Genomic DNA, 21,759 nt, shown 5'->3' with positions numbered 1-21,759 from the left:
GGGGAGTAGGACATTTGTGCTTTAAACAATGTAAAGGGTGCACATGTCAACCTTCGGGCCAAAAAAAGAAAAAAAAAAGGTAAAAATGTAGTGATTATTTGCCAAAAAAAATTCAAAAATATTTTTGTTGTAATTTGGTGGAAAACACTACCTTGTGTAATTTATAACCCATATATTTTTAGTATAGTTGATTTACAGTGTTTCAGGTGTACAGCAAAGTGATTCAGTTACGTATATACATATTTTCAGATTCTTTCCATTTTAGGTTATTACAAGATACTGAATATAGTTCTGTGTGCTATACAGTAGGTCTTTGTTGCTTATCTATTTCATATATAGTAATGTGTATCTATAATGTATTTTTTATGCCATGTATTTTGACAGCTCTATTATGTTTCTGGAATTTACTCTGCATCTCTCCCACTCATTAGCACACACCGTGGAGGGGACAGTGTCATTCCATGAATTTCTTTCACTCTCCACCCCTCCCCCATCAAACACAAACTATATTTTTGACCCCTTTTCCTCATCTGTGATATTTATTATGCATTGACTCCCCATCTTTCAAACCTCCATTCTTTAAGGCTGGGATGGAATGAGAATCAGGAACAGATTTGGGGTGCTGAATGTCTGTGATTCACATTATTTTGCAGGAAAAAACTATGGATTTCACAAAACCAGTGCTTACACATTTGCTTCAGCTAATTCAGAACTTCAGTGAGGCACTGAACAAAAATTGGGTCAGGCATGTCTGCTGCACACAATTTGTGGTGATTAAGAACAACAATGGCAGTCTTAAGCATGTTGATAAGGCCCAAGCAACCCCATTGCAACTACGTTATCAAAACATCCTGACTGTTCTTCCACACCCCAGTCATCATAGACATGTACTTGGACATACCAGAGATTCTGGACATGCAGGTGTAACAATACTCTGATTATGTAACTTTCCACCTGAAACTACTAGGTTTTTAAGGAGTAAAGCTTAAAACTGATTTCAGTTTTTATGATTTCTCAGGATTAAAAAGAGACACCTGCAACATATTGTGAGTTTCCTTAATGCAAACTGTGAGCGACCGTGTTTTGTTCTTGTATTGAATGATAATAATAAGAATGATAATAATAATACTAATGGCAATAAAAATAAATCTGATTCCAGAGCCTTTTGTTAAGTGAAACATTACAGGAAGAAGTCAGGGTAGGTACCTGCCAACACTTGGGTTAATAAATTGTGAGTGTATAACTCTTGGTTGCATAATTAGCATCATCCAGAAAAGTGTGGTAGGTTTTATCCTAATTGCTGTTACACCCCAAACCACATTTTGCTTAGGGCACACCTCCATTTTATAGCTAGTTAATAAAGAAGACTATGGTATGAAGTCCATGTCGCCATGGAAACAACCAATTAGAAGTGCACCCTGAAGAGAAGGAAGACAGCTGCCAGAACTCTCAGGGAAAAAAGTCATCTGGGTTGGCAACCTATAAGAAACATGGCAAAGCTTAACACTTTTGCCAGCTTCCCCTAGCGTTGGCTGGCAAGTTTCTATCTCAACAAACATCTTCCACCCATTTGCTAAGTACTGCATCTGTAATATATTCTAAAAGGTTAATTGTGTCTGGGGCTCAATATATGTGATGGTGAGGCAGGAAAAAATTCTCACATTTTTTAGTATAACTTCTCTCGTATGTTTCTTATAACTTCATGGCACTGACATCAGAACAAGAGAAAGAAAAGACCTGTAAGTGGGCTAGCTCCTTTCTAAGTTCAGAAGTGTATTCATAAGTTCTATTTTAAATACTCCTATGTTATACAGAACATTATACATTGTTATGTATAATGCTAATATTTATGAAGGTAATAATTATAGAATTTAAATAAAATATGTAAGCCACCAATTTGAACGTTTGGTGTTTAACCCTCTTTGCATGTGGCACTCCACTTACGTATATATCTTAATTTCTACTTCCTTATCACTCTGTAGATTATTGTGCTTTGTTTTCTGGAAGCTCAGTATGTAAATATAACACATTCCCAAAATAGAGAATTAAAGCAAAGGTAATTCACATTAAAATATTTTTCACGGGCTTCCCTGGTGGCGCAGTGGTTGAGAGTCCGCCTGCCGATGCAGGGGACACGGGTTCGTGCCCCGGTCTGGGAAGATCCCACATGCCGTGGAGCGGCTGGGCCCGTGAGCCATGGCTGCTGAGCCTGCGCGTCCGGAGCCTGTGCTCCGCAACGGGAGAGGCCACAACAGTGAGAGGCCCACGTACTGCAAAAAATATATATATATATATTTCTTTTTTTTCACACACATTATTCCATTCATCCTATTAACAGCCTAGTGAGGGAGGATGTTTTCATTTCCATTTTGCATAAAAAGTAAGTGACACATAAAAGTTTCAGAGACTTACTTAAAATTACAGTTTGTAGTTAGTAGTGGACCTAGGGGCAAATTCCAACCTTGTATCCCAAGACCTATCATTATTTTCCCACTGCAGTATGGCTCCCTGTTAATTTAAAATTAATGCACTTGGATATCAAACTTGAGTAAATCAAATAATGTAGTTCTTGAATCTTCCCTCCAAGAAGTGTTTATAGTTGAGACTCATCAATGAGTAACATACAGATAATGTATTCCCTGCATTCTACCTGTGTCTTTCTCTTATTGGTAGTTAATTGGAAGGCAAAAGAGTAAAATTGACAATGATGGGAATCACATTCAATTAGCCTGAAACAGTAAACAGCTGCTGTGTTCAAATCCTCTTATTATGAGATTGTCAGACTCATAAAATTACAATATACATGGCACAGTTCTGAATAGTGAAAGAGAAGTTGAATCAGAATTTTTTTTTTTTCCAGTGCGCGGGCCTCTCACTGTTGTGGCCTCTCCCGTTGCGGAGCACAGGCTCCGGCCGTGCAGGCTCAGCGGCCATGGCTCACGGGCCCAGCCACTGCGCAGCATGTGGGATCTTCCCGGACCGGGACATGAACCCGTGTGCCCTGCATCGGCAGGCGGACTCTCAACCACTGTGCCACCAGGGAAGCCATGAATCAAAATTTAAAAGCTTGATACATAGAAAGTGTGGGTCCTAGGAGACACAAGAGAATTTCCCTTTTAAGGAAATGGGATACATATAGGGTACAAACCTCTATTCTCGTAAAAAAAAAAAAAGAAAAAAGAAAGAGAAAAGAAAATGAAAAAAGAAAGGAAAGAAAAACAGTGAATTCCAAGGTTAAGTAACTTTTTTCTTATATCGGCTTAGTGCTCAACTGTGCAAGAAGCACTATTTAGTCTAGAACAAAGCTAATTATCTTCTCTGTGGCCATGATGGAGAAGTGTGGGAAATAAGTCACATAACTCATTCCCCACTACACACACCAACAAGTAACCAAACAAAATCAACCTGCATAAAAAATATTTTGAGAAAGTTATAGTATTTTGACTATAACTTTATTCAAGATGAGTCAAAATTTGTAAGTGCAATCAACAATGAACTTAAATATTTCCCATATTTTCTACCTAATTAATATGAAGAAATCATGGGACAAATGTATGAGTATCTAAGATGCTTAACAAATTTAGTTATCCTTTCTCAACAATAAGGGATCATTATATAACTTTCACACACTGTAATGTATTTTAGGTCATTCAAAGGATATTTTTGGTTAAAGTCCTATTGCACTTTTACTCCCCTCCCTTCATATAACTCCCATTCTCTTCAAACCTCCAACCCAGTTCCTGTATCAAGAGAGAACTCCATCTCTCACTTTACTGAGAGAATGGTCTCTGCCCTTTCCATCTCAACTACTCTCCTTCTCAACACCTCGCTGTATTTTGGCCTTTCTTTCTCTTCAGTTTTCAGTGGTTCTCTGCCCTGGGTGCACAGTAAAATCACCTGGAGAGCTTTTCTGTGTACCGACTCTAGACTGATAGAGTTAAGAATCTGGACTGAGAACCACTGACCTAATCTTTTCTATTGAGAAGAAACTTCTTTATTAAAACCAGGTCTCCACCTGTGGTGCCTTCTCAAGAGTACTGCTCCCTGAATCACCTCTCTTTCTTGTCTTCATCATTCTTCTTTTCCAGTGGTTCACTTTCCTGATCCTGCTAAGCAGTTCTGTTCTTTATGTCTCCCCAGATTAGTCCAAGAGTCTTTGTAGGTAGTGTGAATTCCTGAGTCTCCATCCCCCTCTACAGAATGTAGGGATAGCCGCAGACGCTCCAGTCAGCTTTCTAATACAGTTGAAATGGCTTCAGAAGGTCATACTTCCAAAAGACCAAGAATCTAGAAGAGATTTTAGCCAGAAATAAACATTAATCATGCCCTAAGATACAAAGGAAGGGATGATCTCACTAACGATAATGCCTTACAATTGCAGCACTTTTCTTCTCAAGATCAAATGCTTGTTATTTCAGCGTGAACTTCATATGTGATATGAAGTTCACGCTGAGAGCTTACTTTCAGTGCACTTTTTGTTTTTCTCTTAGCTAGTGGGTAAAATCCTTACTTATTCAGAATTGTCAATGCAGTTGACAACATGTACACTTATGGTGGGTCTTATTACTGCATCTAGAACAGAGTAGAAAAGCCATGTCATTAAAAATGGAAAAATGGAAAAGAGTGGTTTGAGAGCAGTTATCTTCTTGTCTGTCACAATAAGTGCCTTTTCAGGAAATGTGGTTTCCAGTTGTTGGTTTTCTGCCATTCTGAGTTCTAAGGAAAATTATCCACGGCCCATTAAAAAAGTGCTTTATAGCACTGAGATAAAATTTTACATGGATTAAAATGATTTTGAGTATTTTAATCATAATTCATACAAAATAAATTTGAGTATGTATTTTTGAGCATTTTGAAGTCTTTTAGGTACAGTCAGCAAATTAATAGCAACACTGTAAATTACACAATAGACATCTGCATGGCCTTTTTCAAAAGTGCTTAAGACTTGATTTATGGCTTTTGCGTAAGCATCATCATGAAAAATTGATTTATTCTGTAGCAGAACTCAGTAAGCATTTTTCTTATTTCAAAAAGAAATTTCATTTAAAAGACAGAACCGCTTACTTTTGGAATATTTGTTTCTTCAGTAAAGATTTCTGAAATTTCCATTTATTAGTCTTCTCTCCCCAAACCTAATCATCCCTATCTCATTCCAGATGTCCTACTTGTGTTTGTCAAAAATGTATTTGAAAACTAATTGCCACATCATGTGGGTATCAAATTAAATAAATGATTTCTCTTTGGCCAGTTGTCTTTTGGAACATGAGGGGCAAAGGAAGCCTGGATTTGCCAAGGAGCTTGGGGTTGGGGGGTAACTGGCTTCCACTCTCCATTGCTGTGTCTATATTTCTTTGTTGAAAATAAATCAAATTTTGGTTGATTTCACTAAATAAACAGCAAGATTAATGGTTAATATTCAGTGTATAATCACTCATCCAAAGTAAAAAGCTAAAGGTTAGCTGTGGTAACCTGTTTACATTGACTGAACTGAAGGAAGCCATATTTGTGTTACTGGAAAGAATCTTAGGTAGAATCCAGGGGTGAAGGGAAATATGTATAGATAGATATAAAATATGTTTATATTTTTAATTTATTTTATTTTATATATATTTTAACACCTCAAATCATTTGAACTCCATTAATTCAGACTGTACCATAATTTGAATTGGAATTGCCCAAAGATTACCTGCTTTAGTTTCTAGGAAAAAAATTAAGTCCATTAACCCCATAAACCAATTTCAGAGTTACTAAGAAATAGGAATGGGTTTTAGAAGGTTGACATGGCCATATTGTTTCTTCAGTAAGCACCTCCAAGATAGGAAGTCAGTGAGTTCTATGCGTTTTATTAAAGCAGACGGAGTAGAGATTTGGGGAATTGTGATTGGAATTATTACATGAAAGATGAAAATGATTTTTCTCTTCAGACTTTTCATAAAACTTTGCCCTTCAATGAATCTATACTAATATAGTTTTAATATTCTGAAGAAGTTAGTATAGGAATGGATGAACTGGAATTTAGTATACAAATGAATGAACAAGAGCAGTCAATTAGTCAGATTTTTGAGCACCACCAGAAGCTGAGTTTGCCTCTGCCGTGCTGCACCAAAAAGTTAGGAAAATTCTAGACTTTCTGTCTGGTGCAAAAGCTCCTTTTGGCTGTAAAAAGTAGTGCTCTGATTCCATTTATCCTGAAACTGTTGCTATTCATGATCTCATTATCCCCTCCTTAAACTTCTTGGCCAGGCTCTATTTCTAAAACATGCTGCATATGCAGTTATAACAGTGACTCCCAAGGGTCTCTTTTACTATATCTCTCCCCCTTTGTCACCATGGTCTAATTTGAGTCAGAAGATAGAGGACTTCAGGAAGGATTTGTCCAATAGAAATGGAACTGATAGTATGCCTGTTATGTTTGAATATATTAAGACAAATTCTGCAGCCCTAGTGGAGATTGAGTTTGTGATAAATAGAAGAATAATCAGAAAATTGAAGCAACTGATAACTTTAGAAAAATTTTAAAGTTGTTCAAAAAATAAAATACAGTCATGGTACACCACAATCATGTTTATGAATGGTATTTCCATACCACTGAATACTGATTTAACCAAACAGTATGACATAACTACATTGAGAGGATAGGGAAAGGAGAAGTGTGTGTGTGTGTGTGTGTGTGTGTGTGTGTGTGTGTGTAGGGTGTTGTATAAAAGAATAAACTGCCATATTCAGTAATAGGGAGCCAATATAAGTGTCCAAAATTGAGAAAGAGAGAAGTGCTTTGTGAACATGTTCTTTAAAGTGAATCACAGGAGATTCATTTAAGAGAGTTTTAAGTGACTGCCTAAGGGGAGAAAATTTTAAATATATAAGTATATTTTTAAAAAATATATATTTTTTGATTTTTAAAAATAAAAATTTTTTAATGTAAATGAGAGACCAGGAAGTGGAGACCATATATGTAGATATCTCCTAACAAGTGTTTCTGAAAAGGAGAACATAAAGATGGGGCGGATGCTAAAGACATCTGAAGAGTTGAGGGATGACCTTTTCTTTAAGGGGAAAGATTGGAGTGTGCATTTCTTGTTGATAGGACTGAAGAGTAGGAATGGGGAGATTGATAACACAGGAGAAATAAAGAAAAATCAAAGATGTATAACTCAGACCTACAGCCAAAATGAAGACATTTGCCTATGAAAAGATAAGGGATGTTTCCTCCATTCTAAGACAGACGTTGGGGATGTGGCCAAGGGTTGGGAGATATTTGAGAAAAAAAGGATACTTAAAGCAGAAAAGTGAATTCAGGAAGGAAATGTAGTAGGGTTACCAGGCAATACTGAGACTTTATTTGACATTTGCAGTCATAAATTTAAAGTGAAACCAAACAGCTGTATGATATTCCTCAGCAACATGAATCAGCTAATGTGCAGGCAGAGAGAGGGTGGAAAGTTGGAGCAATTAGATTTGGGATTTTGACAGGCGATTACAACAGCAGAACAGAGAAGCAAGAGAGTAACCATTTTTACATGAGTGTGACAATGGTGGTGGGCCAGGGAATCCAGGCTGGGCAAAGGAGGAAGTGAAAACAAAAGATGGCTGAGGAATAGTGAGGAATAGTGGTAGGGTTCGTCAATTCGAGGGTCAGTAAGGATGAGAAATTGGAGTCATGGACTGTCATCATTTCCAGTAAGTGAGCTGGAAGGTTATGAGGGGTGATAGAGGAGTAGGAGGTGACAGAGTTCCCAGAGATGAGCAGGCCCTGGATGTGATGTTGGGAGTGGATGACTAAGGTGGGTGGAAGAAGAGGCCATTGGAGGAGAGGTCAAGGAACTGAAAGGTCAGGATCCTGGATGCTGAAGTGTCCAAGAATGATCACTGTGAGTCATCCAAGAATGAGACAAGCAACATGAAAGCAGTGAGGGCCAAGGGTGGTGTGACTGGTTGGTACGAGTCTCAAAGGGGCATGACATTGCGAGAACAAGGATGATAAGTGGTTGAAAGGAGTAGCAAGGAGGATAGGAGGGTGCCTACCCCAACTCTAAGCCCTGAGGTTCAGGGGATACTGGAGAAAAGACATCATTCACTGGACAGAGATGCAGAGGAAGGAGCCGTCCGAGGATCAGTTAACATACAGAGGTGAAGGGACCACTCAGAGTAGTGAAGGAGGTGAGTTAGGAAGTTAAGGATGTGTGCTGGATTATTGATTGAGAGTATCAGCAGTCACAATGGGAAGGCTTAGCCAAGAGAAGAAGAGTGAAGTTTGGGGTCATGTGACCGGATGTATGTGAATGGAAATGGGAGTTATCAGATGTCACAGGAAGCTTGAACTTTGGACAGCGGCGAAGGTAAACAGGGATGTGGGCCACGGTGAATCAGTGTGGAGAGTTTCTTCTCAGCAAATGGGTACTGGGTTCTAGCATGGTGACCCAAACTCTTAGCTTAGTAGCACAGTAGTGACGGTCCCTCCCACAGCCTACGTTGTTACAGCAGTTCTGGGTGGCTGAATTTGCCATCTCCCACAATCGTCATTGTCATTGCTTTGGGGAAGCTTCCTTTAAAGAATGTAACAGTGTGATACTCTGTGGACATGAGAGGAAGAACAGAGAGTGGCAATGGTGACTTTGTTACCACTCCCGCTGGTAACCTGGGCAAATCATGCAACTTCTGTGAGTCTCAGATTCCCTGTTAAAGAAGAAAATGAGATACCCTGTAGGTCCTCCTCAGGCTAAACTTTTGTGATTATAGCATGAAATATATTAAGATATGTTTGTAGCACTTTATTTTTAAAAATTATTTATTTATTTATTTGGCTGCACTGGCTCTTAGTTGCGGCATGTGGAATCTTTAGTTGTGGCCTGTCGGATCTAGTTCCCTGACCAGGGATCGAACCTGGGCCCCCTACATTGGGAGTGTGGAGTCTTAACCGCTGGACCACCAGGGAAGTACCTGTATTGTAGCACTTTAAAATGAAAGGTTTGGGCCCGTATCATCAAACAGAAATGCTCAAGGCTATTAGACTTAGAAAGGAGCACCCTTGGTGGGCTACCATGTTTGACATATGTACTCTGCTGACATTTGTGACTGAGAGACTGACAGGATATATAAGAATATACATTCACATATATATGTAGATGATACAGGCCTGTGTGTGTCATCACTGTAATTTTGTCTTTTTATATTCCTTTTCTTTTCTTCTTTCATTCATCTGAGGGTGGGTGTACCTATTTCCACGAATCAAGTCTGTAACACAGCCTTGGATGTGATGAAGGAAGCTTCTATCTCACCAGCACGAGATTTATGCAATTACCGGCATTTCAGAAAAACAGCTTATAATTATGAGGTTAAAAAGAATCACTGCTTGGACTTCTTAACCTCCCATCCCCACGTGTGTATAGACATTTGGATGCTCTGCGCTGCTCTCACCAGAACACCATGGGAAGAAAGGGTAGAGGCCAGCTGTGGAGCCTTCTTCTGCAGCAGAGGTGAAGTCCACCACGGTCCTCATGTACACATACATCACACACACAGCCCACTATAAACATCTCAGAGTGCGAGGCAGGCTCCCTGGTCACCTTTGCATCCAGGTGGTTATAAATCTAGACAAGCTACTTTTTTTTTTTTTAATGGGTAATTTTTTTATTTATTGGTACTTATAAACGAACCAGCCAACTGGTAGTATTATGATGTGGACAAATCAAAACATCTTTCTACAAATACTAGATTGGTGGAAAAAATTAAGGGTTGTAGTAAAATAGCAAAAAGGGGTAGAGGAAATCAGTGAAGCACATTGTAGCTTAACCCTTCACCTTAACAACTGAGGTTCTTAACAAGTAAAGCCTCCCTATCCCAGAAAATGTGAATAATCCTTCATCACACATCTTTGTACTTTTGCTCCCTATTCTTGAGGTTAGGTTCTAGATCCTAAAGATATCCAAAAAATAGTATTCTAACCTAGTTATCTATAGCCACCAGTCATCTTTTATCATGTTGTCCATAGAAGCCAATGCTTCTGAAACCTCTTTGATTAGACACCAATCATACACCCCCAAATTGACACAAAAGGCACAACGAAAAGCAGCTTATCAAGGCAGAGAGACGTAATTGTAAAAGAAAAATTCTAGGGAAGTAATACAGTCACGGCTCAAATTGAGATTGAATAATACAGCCGTCGTTACAGATCTTCAGGCTGTATGTTCAGAGAGTTATTGGGGAATAAATCCATGATTTGCTGTTGGGAATTTAACTACTTAGCAGTTTGCTGTATTATGTTATAGCTTTCCCCAGCAGTTTCCAAGGTGGCCTCCAAATCACTGACAGGAGAATTTTGCTGGAACTGGATCTGGGGCTGCAGGAATTCCTCAACATAGTCGTTGAATTAATTGTTCCAAGTCTGGTTATTCCAGGCTTGGGGGTACCAGGTCTGGCTGTTCCAGCTCTGGTTGCTCCAGGACTGACTGTTCCAGCTCTGGTTGCTCCAAGTTGGGTTATTCCAGGTCTGGTTACCCCACATGGGCAGGTTTCCGGAAGAGTTTGCCAGGCATCCTTGGTGATAGGAATAGAAGCCTGCGTATTCTGTAGTTGCTGGGCCCTGAGTCACAGTGTTGCTCCTCCTCGGCCAGCTGTTTTTCTACCACCTCTTACATTTCATTCTCTGGTTCTGGAACCAGGTCTTAACCTGTTTGTAGCTAAGGTTCAGGATGTTGGAAAGTTCTTGCATTTGCTGGAGGCGGAGGTATTTCTGCCTCTGAAATCTGTCATTGAGCACACACAGCTGCGTCTGAGAGAACACGGTTCTGGTCTTCTGCTTCTTGACCAGGACCTTCTCTTCCTTCTTCTCTGTGCTCTTGTCTGCAGCCGTGGCCAGTAGTTTTACTCTGGGGCTTGTGGAAGAATCAGGACTGTCCTGAATAAGCAGATCCGTGGAGAAGGAAGGAAGAGGAGAGACAGTCTCCATGTCGTGGGTCTCAGCAGATGACATTTGCAAGGACACATAATTTTCTTCAGGCCCATAAATCTCAGGCATTGGTGAAGATTCCCTAGAATTGGATGCTTCAGGGCCACGCAGGCTTTGGGGATAAGCTGGGTCCACACTCATGTTGTTGAATTGACGGAGAGGGAGAAAACCAAAGAGCTAGATAGATGGTAGGAAAAGTCCAGGCTTAATCTAGGTAGAAGAGCTTAGAGAAAGGTGAAGATCTCCAGGTGTAAAAGTACTAAAAACATGGGATGAAGGGAAGTCACCTGTGTGATAACAGAAGCCTACCAGCCCAATGTAGGAAAATGACAGAAAACTAGACAAGCTACTTTGAAGTGTGTCATACACAGAGGAAGAGAAGTAGTAGATGGGAATGGTGAAGGTGACTTCATCCCTCTAGGAGTCTAAGCCAGTCACCGCTTCCCTACTCCCAATTAAAGGAAAACAAAGGAGCCTCATACATGGAATCTAGAGCTCTCCTAATATTAAAAGTCACACGACTGATGGAAAGAAGATGAAAAGCAGTGTGGGTTACCGTGTTGGAAACAGAGATGAGCTGGCAGCTTGTTGCATTATCATATCAAAGACCAGACTGTCCCTGTGATAATTCTTGGGCAAAGTAGATTCAGGACATTTTCGATTAAACCTTTTTAAGTGGCATTGCAGTTCAGCTGCATCTGGTATATATTGTGGCCTGTTTGCTCTAACTTTGCAACAGTGCGAAATCCCCAACTTTGGCTGTGGCAGCATGTGGCTCTGGGTGGCATCTGTAAAGCAATGACACTTCTATATTTTTACAATAAATAGAAAATACTTTATAAAAACAATATTCAAGGGCTTGCCTGGTGGCACAGTGGTTGAGAGTCCGCCTACCGATGCAGGGGACACGGGTTCGTGCCCCGGTCTAGGAAGATCCCACATGCCGCGGAGTGGCTGGGCCCGTGAGCCATGGCCTCTGAGCCTGCGCGTCCGGAGCCTGTGCCCTGCAACGGGAGAGGCCACAACAGTGAGAGGCCCATGTACCACAAAAAACAACAACAACAAACAAACAGAAAACAATATCTAATATTGGAATGACTCTATTTATCTAGCTAATTGGGCTAGACTGTCTTCATGAAATGAGTCCTGGAACAGAAAAAAGCAACACACAGAAATAGCTTCTGTTGTGTCCTGATTTTCTAAAACTTGTCTTCTCCTAGTGCAAGTGCTACTAAATAAAGTCCTCACAAGTTGTAGACATTTCCATAGGTGAATTCTCACAGGAGAATTCTCAATAACTATAGCAATACTGAAATTAATGGTAGATAGTACTAGAGGGTTTTGGGGTTTCTTGTTTCCTCTCTTTCTCCTTCTCTTCCTTACCTTTAGAATAAAACAAAACTGTAATATTATAGAATTCGCCATGACTGGACAACCAGTAAGTAGAACCGGAATTCAAAGTAGGTCTATCACTGCCTAGGTTTCACTTACAAAGTTTTTAAGTATAATTGTTGGTTATATTTTTTGATATTTCCTATTTTCTTAAATGGCCCTCTGTTTCCTGTCAGATTATTATGTTCTTTAAATGTCCTGACAGTATTCAAGACTCTGTCAGTGCATAATATATAGACAGTGACAACTCCCACTGTCTCTTTCGTACTGGGAGGGTCATTCAGTATCTAATAACATCAGCTGGCAGACATGTAACCCTACACCAGAATGGAATTTGTGGCTTGGCATGAGTTTAATATGGTTGGTAAAAAGTGAATTAGGATAGTTTGTAGAGACTTTTAAGCCTGTGTTCAAAAGTTTAATTTGATTCAGTTTCATCAAAAAATTGATTACTAAATGCATATTCTGCATAAAGAACTTAACAGGTACAAGTGGATGCGAAGCATAGTGGTAGCCCCCCAAAAGGTACATCCATGTGCTAACCACCAGGTCCTGTAAAAATGACCTTATTTGGAAAAAGGATGGTGGCAAATGTGATTAAGTAAAGAATCTCAAGATGAGATCATCCTGGATTATTTGGGTGGGCCATCAACCCAATGATATATATCCTTATAAGAAACCCACAGAGGAGAAAGATACAGAGCGGAAGTCCGTGTGAAAGTGGAGGCAGAGACTGGAGTGATGCAGCCACAAGCCACGGAACACCTGGAGCCACCAGGAACTGGAAGAGGCAAAAGGATTCTCCCCTAGAGCTTTCCAACAGCGTGCAGCCCTGCCGACCCCCTGATCTCAGACTTCTGGCCTCTAGAACTGTGAGAGAATACATTTCTGTTGTTTTAAGGCACCTAGGTTGTGGTAATTTGTTAGGGCAGCCCTAGAAAGCTAATAAAACAAGCAGAAATCAATCCCCAATGAAGAGTTTATAATATGTAATATATGATACCTGTGCAATGTTAAAGGCATTACAGTATAGGAGAGAAGGGAACTTATTTCAAAGAAAGACAGCTGGAAAGGCCTTTTGAAAGAGGTGTGCCTCGATCAGGGGACAGGAAATTTCAGGACATAGCAGAGCTAAGACAGAGGGGGATTCAGGAAGATAAAATATCTGAGTAAATGGGGTACCGTAGTTGGGTCCTGAGAAAGGAAATGATGTAGTCCAAACTTCTAATGCCATGAGAATTTGTGTCCAGAAATGCAGAAAGCCTCAATTTGGTCAAACAGAGAGGTCCTTTGTTGCTTGGCTTAGATTATAGAGAAACCTACATGTCCCACCTTCTTCTGTCGAAAATTAAATTGACTTTAAAACATAGATTTCTGAAGAAGCATGGTAAAAATAAAAATTAAATTCAGAGAGGAAAGAAATAATTTCAGGGATGTTCTGAAAGCTCTATAATGCCTTGGATGTGCACTTATTATAGTATTTAACTTACACTAATTTCTTTTTACACCATTGCTTCATACCCTGTGGCCTATCTGAGTGGGCAGATGCATGCTGTATTAGCTTCCTAGGCTGCTGCAGCAAATTACCACAAACTGTGTAGCTTACAACAGTGGGGTGTATTGGCTCACAGCCCTAGAGGCAGAAGTCTGAAATCAAGGTGTCAGAGGGGCCACGCTCCCTCTGAAGGCTCTAGGGGAGAATCCGTCCATGTCTCTTCCAGCCGCGGGAGATCCCTGGCACTCCCTGGAGTTCCTTGACTATTCGACACATCACTCCCATCTTTGCCTCGCTCTGCACACGGCCTTCTTTGTGCCTCTGAGTTCTCTCCTCTTCTTAGAAAGGCCCAGCCTAATCCAGTATTACATAATCTTAACTAATTACACTTACAGAAACCCCCATTTCCAAATAAAATCACATCCTGCAGTTCTAAGTAGATGTAAATTTGGGGGGAATATACTTCAACCCAGTACACATCCTATTTACGTTTTAAGCCATAGGGCCTGGTCCAGTGTTGAATGTAAAATTGGTAACCACTAATATTTTGCTGACCAAGGAAGTAGACCTGTAATGTCCATTAATTATGTGAAATTGCAAGAAAATAAAACATAGACTATAAAATAAGAGAAGAGAAGGTGAATTGGAAGGGAGAAGAGAAGCTTTCCAAGTGTTGCCTGGAAGTGTAAATCCAAAATCTGTACAGAGTCTACGAGCTCTCTTAAGATTTGACCCTGGCCTTCCTCCTCCCCGCTGGACCACCCTCCTTCCAGATTCTTCAGGTCCTGTACCCTTCACCCAAAACCTCCCTCTCTCTACTCTCCACTTAACTAACTCCTCATCCTTAGCTCTTCGGCTTAAGGGGCACTTCTTCAAAAAGATGGCGTCTCCCCAGATGCTCTGTAGGACTTGGTATCTTTCCTTTATTGGCAGCTCTCAGAGTTTGGAACAATATTTTTAATAATACAATCATTTGTTTAATGTCTCCATCTCCATCAGATTAGGAGCTACATGGAGATAAGAGCTTACCTAACATGCTCAAGGAAGTATCCCCAGCATCTCGGGTGTATTTCAGGTCCTTCTATATGACAGCTCTTCAGATATGGTCAGACTATCACCATGACTACCCTAAGGCTTCTTCCACCTGAGTGGACCACCTATGTCCTTAAGTGAACATACCCTGTCCTTTAAGGCAACCTGATGCTCACCTCTGCCCTGTACCTGCTGAGCACAAAGGTGAAGCACAACAGAGTGATGTTCAAGGCCATTAGCCACCACTACCCTGGTAGGTGTGCAGGGTGTTTGTGCTGATTCCGTCACGAATGAGCTTTGGGGTCACAACCTACCTGGTGCCCTGCTGTGTGTTCTATACAAAAGTGTTGGCTGTGTGGGTCTCTCGTACCCTCTATGGACCCCAGCATCACCCAGCTCTGTGGCTCCTGCCTCTCTTCGCTTCAGCTTGAAGCCAGCTCCCTGGCTCTTGTTCCATGGCTCGTGGCCAGCTCTGGGGAAGATGGAATAGCAGGCAGGGTAGACCAGGGCTGCTGCAGGAAGACCATCAGACCAGGCTGTGAATCGTTTCACTGTGCTGATGACTTGCCTCTGAACCTTCCAAAGGGTAACGCTCAAAATAAAATAATGCTTTTTTTGTGCATGCGGCAGGCCTGGGAGTATTCATGAGGGGCAGATTCTGAGCCTTGAACTTGCTCTGATGCTGCATAAGACCCCATTTTCAGCCCTCTAACACTGCTTGTTCCTATTTAGATTACCATTAACTAAAATCTCCAGATCATCTCCACACTGAGGCCAAATTACAATTCTCCTTGAACTCGTGAAACTATTTTTTTTTTTTTTTTTTTTTTGCTGTATGCGGGGGCCTCTCACTGTTGCGGCCTCTCCCGTTGCGGAGCACAGGCTCCGGACGCGCAGGCTCAGCGGCCATGGCTCATGGGCCTAGCCGCTCTGCGGCATGTGGGATCTTCCCAGACCGGGGCACGAACCCGTGTCCCCTGCATCAGCAGGCGGACTCTCAACCAGTGCGCCACCAGGGAAGCCCGAAACTATTTTTTTAATATCAGACTTGATTTTTAAAATTATTCCTACCACATTTCATGTGTTGAAGTCGATTCATCCTTGCATTTAGTGGAGATCACTGCACATGATTTTTTTTTTAATTAAAATCTGGCTGGTCCATAACAGGAGGAAGCTAGCATCTCTTAAGCAGAAAAGCCCTTCCTCTGAGCAGATTCTGGAATCCGACTACCTAGAGCTCAATGCCACTTTCTCTACACTAGCTGTCTGACATTGAAACTTCTTCAACCTCCTCAACCTGTCTGTGCCTCAGTTTCTCAACTGTAAAATTAGAGACTAATAATATCTACCTCAGAGGGGTACCATGAGCTTTAAATGAGGTAACTCATGTAAAGAGCTGAAGAGTCATGGCTGGCGCATTCTTAGTGTTAAGTACATGTTTGCTATTATTCCTGTGTCTATTTATTATTCCAATCACCCACACCAGCATTTTCCTTAGCAAATCATTTTATCAGATGACTGCTAGCCTGGTCTCTGCCCAAATCATTAAGTGCTGAAGAAAACTTCCTGTTACGAAGGTTCCTCTTCCCTCTTCCTTATCATCATCAACATACTTTGAAAGTCTCACAAATATGCTACATCCTTTTGATAACAGCGTAGTGTTTGAGAAACTCCAGTACACCTGATGTTTTAGAGCAGGCTTTCCTAAATGTAATCACTGGTCCCAGAAGGAATAAGAGGCATCAGACTCAGCTCTAAGAGAGGAAAATCAGGAAATAGAGGTACAGACCCCATTTTCTAAACTGTGATTCATGGACACATGATGTTAATGAGTTTTCTCTGAGAATGGTTCTGTGAGGACATCTGTTGGGAAGATTAGATTAAGTAAAATGAAACAGGCTTATGTTAAGGCTCTGGACTCCTTGAAGTCCTTTTAGTCGTGTGGAGTCCATGAGGTCTCAGTGTCCCTCTGGATGGGGTGGTCTGTCCAGTAGACAGAGTGCGACTGTTTTGGATTCCTTGCTAGTCCATAACTAGCCATGTGTGTGAGGGTCGGTTATTGCACTTATCTGAATCTCATTACCCGCAACTCTAAAATGGGGATAATAACTGCCTTGCAAGTTTATCAGACCGATGACAGATGACTTATGTTAAAATGCTGAGCGCAGCGTCGAGCTGTTAGTAGGCTCTCAATAAACAGTCGCTAAACTTAATACTATAACTTGGAATCAGGATTTAAAATAAACCTGTGATTGGGTCTAACAAGTTCAGTTCTGTGGTTCTTTGTTTCAAATATTCTCTGGTCTTTATACATTTTCTTCTCTCCATGAATCTATCTCCAAAACTTGGTTTGGGTAAGTCCAATAAAAACTATTTTATTTTCAAATTAAGACACCTACAAGGGATGTATGCCTAGTCATGTATCTAAATAGTAGACAGTACACATTCCACTAAAGCTTATTTCATGCTTCAGGTGCCAGCTGGGATCCAGAAATGATGTGTGTATATAGAACACTCAAACAAGGCAATTGGAGAGATTTTCCTAGAGAAGACTTTGCAAAGTTGAGGGCAGGGTTAAAAGGGACCTGCAAAAGATGGGTAGTACCCTGGGCTAGCTCTTGGGCCTGGGAGGGCAAAGGCAGGCAAACCCCTGGGGGTTTTGCCAGGACTGGGAGAGAACTGTAGGTATGTCTCAAGGAGAAGCCTCTGGTAGAGAAGAAAAGGCTGAGTGGGGAGCACGTTGGATAATGAACGCTATGACCTCTCCCTTCCTTTGCCCTCTCTGTTTTTGCTGGGCTGCCCACTGGTCAATTCCAACTAGGAGCCAGACAGCAGAGGATCCTTGTTGTGTAGATGTAACCCTCAGAAGCCTGGCTTCTGGTCACTGAGGAGGGTACAGAAGGTTCCAGAGTGAATCTGGTGGACCAAATGCAGAACATTGACTCCAAAGAGCGTCCCATGAAAAAAATCCAGTTAGTACCTACTTTGCAAGAACAATAGGTAATTTTGGTTAATGCCTAAAGAGAGAATCATTTTGTCATCTGGAGCTTTATCAATCGCTAACCATAATATTATAATAATAAATGGCAAGGTCCCACCTGATATATTCATAAAGTTAGGGAAAATAACAGAGAAATGCAATTATAATGCATATGTTGGCTTAGCTTTCAGGCATTTTATGTTAAAGCAAGCTCTCCTTAACGCCACGAATAAATGATGCTCATAAAGCACCTTGGAGGGGGAGTGGGGGATGAGAAGAAGCAGTAATTAGGGCATTTTCACTGTACTTTTTTTCTTTCAGTTTGATTTAGCGTGTATTCAGTAAACACCAAGTTAGTCATGCTCTGGTCAATTATAACTCAATAAAGTTGAAAAAGAAAAAAAGTACTCCTTCTTCACACCCTGACTAAATAACATGAAGTCTATTGCTTGACTTTCAGACATTTCAACTTTCAAATGTTTTCCAGAATGCCTTATGGAAATAAGTAGGGCACAGTCTTACCTTTCCAAAGGATGGACTGTAATGCAGTGAAATAGACTTTTCTGGGTCATCTACCAGCACAAGAAGTGGGTTTGCTGGATCATACCGTAGTTCTTCTTTAATTTCCTGAAGAACTGCTATACTGGTTACATTCACAGCATCCTCACCAACACTTGTTATCTCTCTTTTTTTTTTTTTTATGACAGCCATTCTAACTGGTGTGAGGTAATATCTCATTGTGGTTTTGATTTACATTTCCCTGATAATTAGTGATGTTGAGCACCTTTTCATATATTTCTTGACCATTTAAATGTCTTCTTTGGGAAAATGCCTATTCAGATCCTTTGGCCATTTTTTAATTGTTTTTGTTTGTTATTGGGTTTTTTTGTTTGTTTTGTTTTGTTTTTGCTGTTGAGTTGTATGAGTTTCTTGCATATTTTGGATATTAACCTCTTATTAGATATGTGTTTTGCAGATGTTTTCTCCCATTCCATAGGTTGCCTTTTCATTTAGTGATGGTTTCCTTTGCTGTGAAGAAGCTTTTTTGTCTCCATAGTTCCATTCATTTATTTTTGCTTTTACTGCCTTTGCTTTTGGTGTCAAATCCAAGAAATTATTGCCAAGGACAATGCCAAGGACCTTACTACCTATGTTTTCTTTTAGGAGTCTTATGATTTCAGGTCACACATTCAAATTTTAATCCATTTTGAGCTGATTATTGTGTATGGTGTAAGATATGAGTCCATCTTCATTCTTCTGCACGTGGATATCCAGTTTTCCCAAGACCATTTATTGGAGAGACTATCCTTTCCCCACTGAGTATACCTTTACTCTTGTCAAATATTAGTTGATCATACATACAAGGGTTTATTTCTGGACTCTCTGTTCTGTTCCATTGGTCTGTGTGTCTATATTTATGCCAGTACCATATTGTTTTGGTTACTATAGCTGTGTACTATAGTTTAAAGTCAGGAAGTCTGTTGCCTCTAGCTTTGTGCTTCTTAGAATTGCTTTGGCTATTAGAGTCTTCAGTGGTTCTATACAAATTTTAGGATTGTTTTTCCTATTTCTGTGAAAAGTGGAAACAAAACTCCCTCATGCTTATGTCCACTAAAACCTTTACTCACCCAGGTGGATAAATCACTAAGTTTATGATGCTATCTTATTCTAGTATATTTGACTTTTAGCAAGGTGGGAGGGAATAAGCATTCCCTTTTAATCTGGAGCATAACATAAATGTATCTATTGGCTAAAAGCAGAGTTGGGTACACAGAGTCCACTTTTATTCCAGAATGCCTCTCTATACATTTTTGACAGTCCCACGGAAAGTTTTTAACACTCAGACTGTTTCCAGCATATCTCAAATTGCTCTGTAAATTATTTAATCCAACTACAGCGACATCTCCCGGCCAAGATGAAAGCTAACTGATAAACATCTTCCGAGGTGATAGAAAATGACAAGATCTAAACAAAATAAAAGATATTTACCAAATGTTTTGTTTTAAAGCCATCAGCAGTTTATATGTTCATATTCTCATTACTCCCATGTTCAGCACCATGAATAACAAACTTGGAAAGCTCAGAACTAATAATACCTCCCTTGACTAAAGATGGGTAAATAAAGCAAGAAAAAGTGCTTTAAAATTGGCAAGTCCTTGTGGGAAATATTGCCAGAGCCCTATAAATGCATAGTGAGGATTTTTGCTCACAGATTCCAGGGCCTTCCCTTATCTTTTGGTGTGAGTAGGGTGACTGGCTTTGTGAATACTCTTTTTTTTTTTTTCCTTAACAATTTTGGGATACAAGGCTAACCAGTGATCACACAATTGTGTGCTGATTTTAGGCTCCTTTATTCCTGCTTTGCAACAATAAAGCTATTGTTTGCAACCTAATAATATTGTAAGAGGAGAGAGTGGGGGGAAGAAACAAAGGTCTTTCCTCTGTAGATAGAAATTTGGCTTCAATACAGGCCAGAGAGAGCAAGCAGGGTGCATTTCCTGTGGGAAATACTTTCCAACTTTTTTTTAGCTTCGTTTCTTAGTATGATGCCTTAGCGTGAATTGCTCTTGAAACTTTAAAAGACATTTTAAGATTGAGGCTGGTGGATAACAGCTTTGCCAGAGGAAGCCTTATGTTTGATTCTGTGGCTCTTCATCTCTCGTTATACCCCATGCCCAGTCTGGTTTGTGTTTGTGTGTTTTGTTTTTCTACAGCCTTCTCTTCCTCCAGGGATCCATCAAGAGTAGTTCAGGGACTGGAGAATCTGTGGCTCTGACAAGAGTGGATTAAAAAACCTCTGAGAAATGATGGGAGAGGGGCCGTGGGTGAGGAGGTGGTAACACAGAATTAGAAAGCCTTTCTTCTTATATCATAATCTGACTAACAGTTTTCTAAATATGTAACTGTTTGCAGTTCAGAGGGATATAGTCAAAAGATGATTAACTTTTTCATACCAGGGTTTTAAATGTGTATCGATTTTGGAAGCCTAAGGTAATTATCAAGATTTGATGCAGTTTGCAAGCCTTAAACTGTATAGAATTCTAATGAAGATGTGCCTAAGAGCCAGGCATTAACATTATCATCGCAGTACCTTTTCTGTGGTGGAAACTTTAAAATCCATGCCCTTTTAAGTGTTGCTAATTTGAACAAAATGTACTTTCCTTAAGGACTCAGTCACAAAAATTATCTGCAAACAAATGGTGTGTTTGATCATTAAAATCAGCTCAAGGTTTTGCTCCATGAGTTTTTTCAAGAGATGAATATGGATAACTCCATTGTTCTTTATTTTGGAGGCTAAGTGGAGAGGATGGGTGAATATAATATTTTTATTTTAAGTTAGAAGGAAGTAAGCACACATCTTAATGTTTTTACCTATGCAGAGATCCAAGTAAGTGTGAGCATCTCATTGATTTCAAAGGCACACTCATCAAATTACTACCGTAAGTGTAACAGAGGAGAAGAAAAGAGAGGCACATTTTAAAACTAGAATAACAGCAGGCCTCAAACTATCAAATTTCTTATTCTCAAAAGCTTTTATCTTAATTTATAATCTGATTTTCTAGTTTATGACATTACAGGTTATTTTTCCTATTCAATGGGCATATTTTCTTACTAAAGTGATATCCCATTTGAAGTCAAGCCATTGTATGGATCCATTGTATCCACTGTAATGTTTCAGTGCCATTAATTCTCCATCCAGAAGATTGCCCAAAGAATAAGTCCAATCATGAATAAATCTTGAGATGTAATAGGATTCTCAAAATCAACTCTGAAAATCTTTGAATGGTTTTCTGCCATAAAAACCAATAATGTCTCATTAGATAAGGAAAGAGACATGGGGACTTGGCTATGAATCACGATGATGATAAGAGCACGTTTTCCAATAGATAGCCAATGGGGAAGACCAGAGGG

At 40.1% G+C, this 21,759-nt stretch overlaps 1 protein-coding gene and 1 pseudogene across 3 annotated transcripts in view; one reads left to right on the top strand and one right to left on the bottom strand.

Moving 5' to 3' along the window:
- FBXL7 (F-box and leucine rich repeat protein 7) overlaps positions 1–21,759 on the top strand; it is a 427,953-nt gene that overhangs the window by 279,902 nt on the left and 126,292 nt on the right. The window lies entirely within an intron of this gene.
- On the bottom strand, positions 10,366–11,089 carry LOC309804587 (homeobox protein NANOG-like; annotated as a pseudogene). The gene has a single exon. The product of its transcript is annotated as a homeobox protein NANOG-like (transcript).

Source organism: Mesoplodon mirus (genome assembly GCF_964341445.2).
Source record: "Mesoplodon mirus genome assembly, chromosome: 5".
In the NCBI taxonomy this organism is placed as follows: Eukaryota; Metazoa; Chordata; class Mammalia; order Artiodactyla; family Ziphiidae; genus Mesoplodon; species Mesoplodon mirus.
The sequence above is the reverse complement of the archived record's forward strand: the minus strand, read 5'-3'. Positions and strand labels throughout refer to the sequence as shown.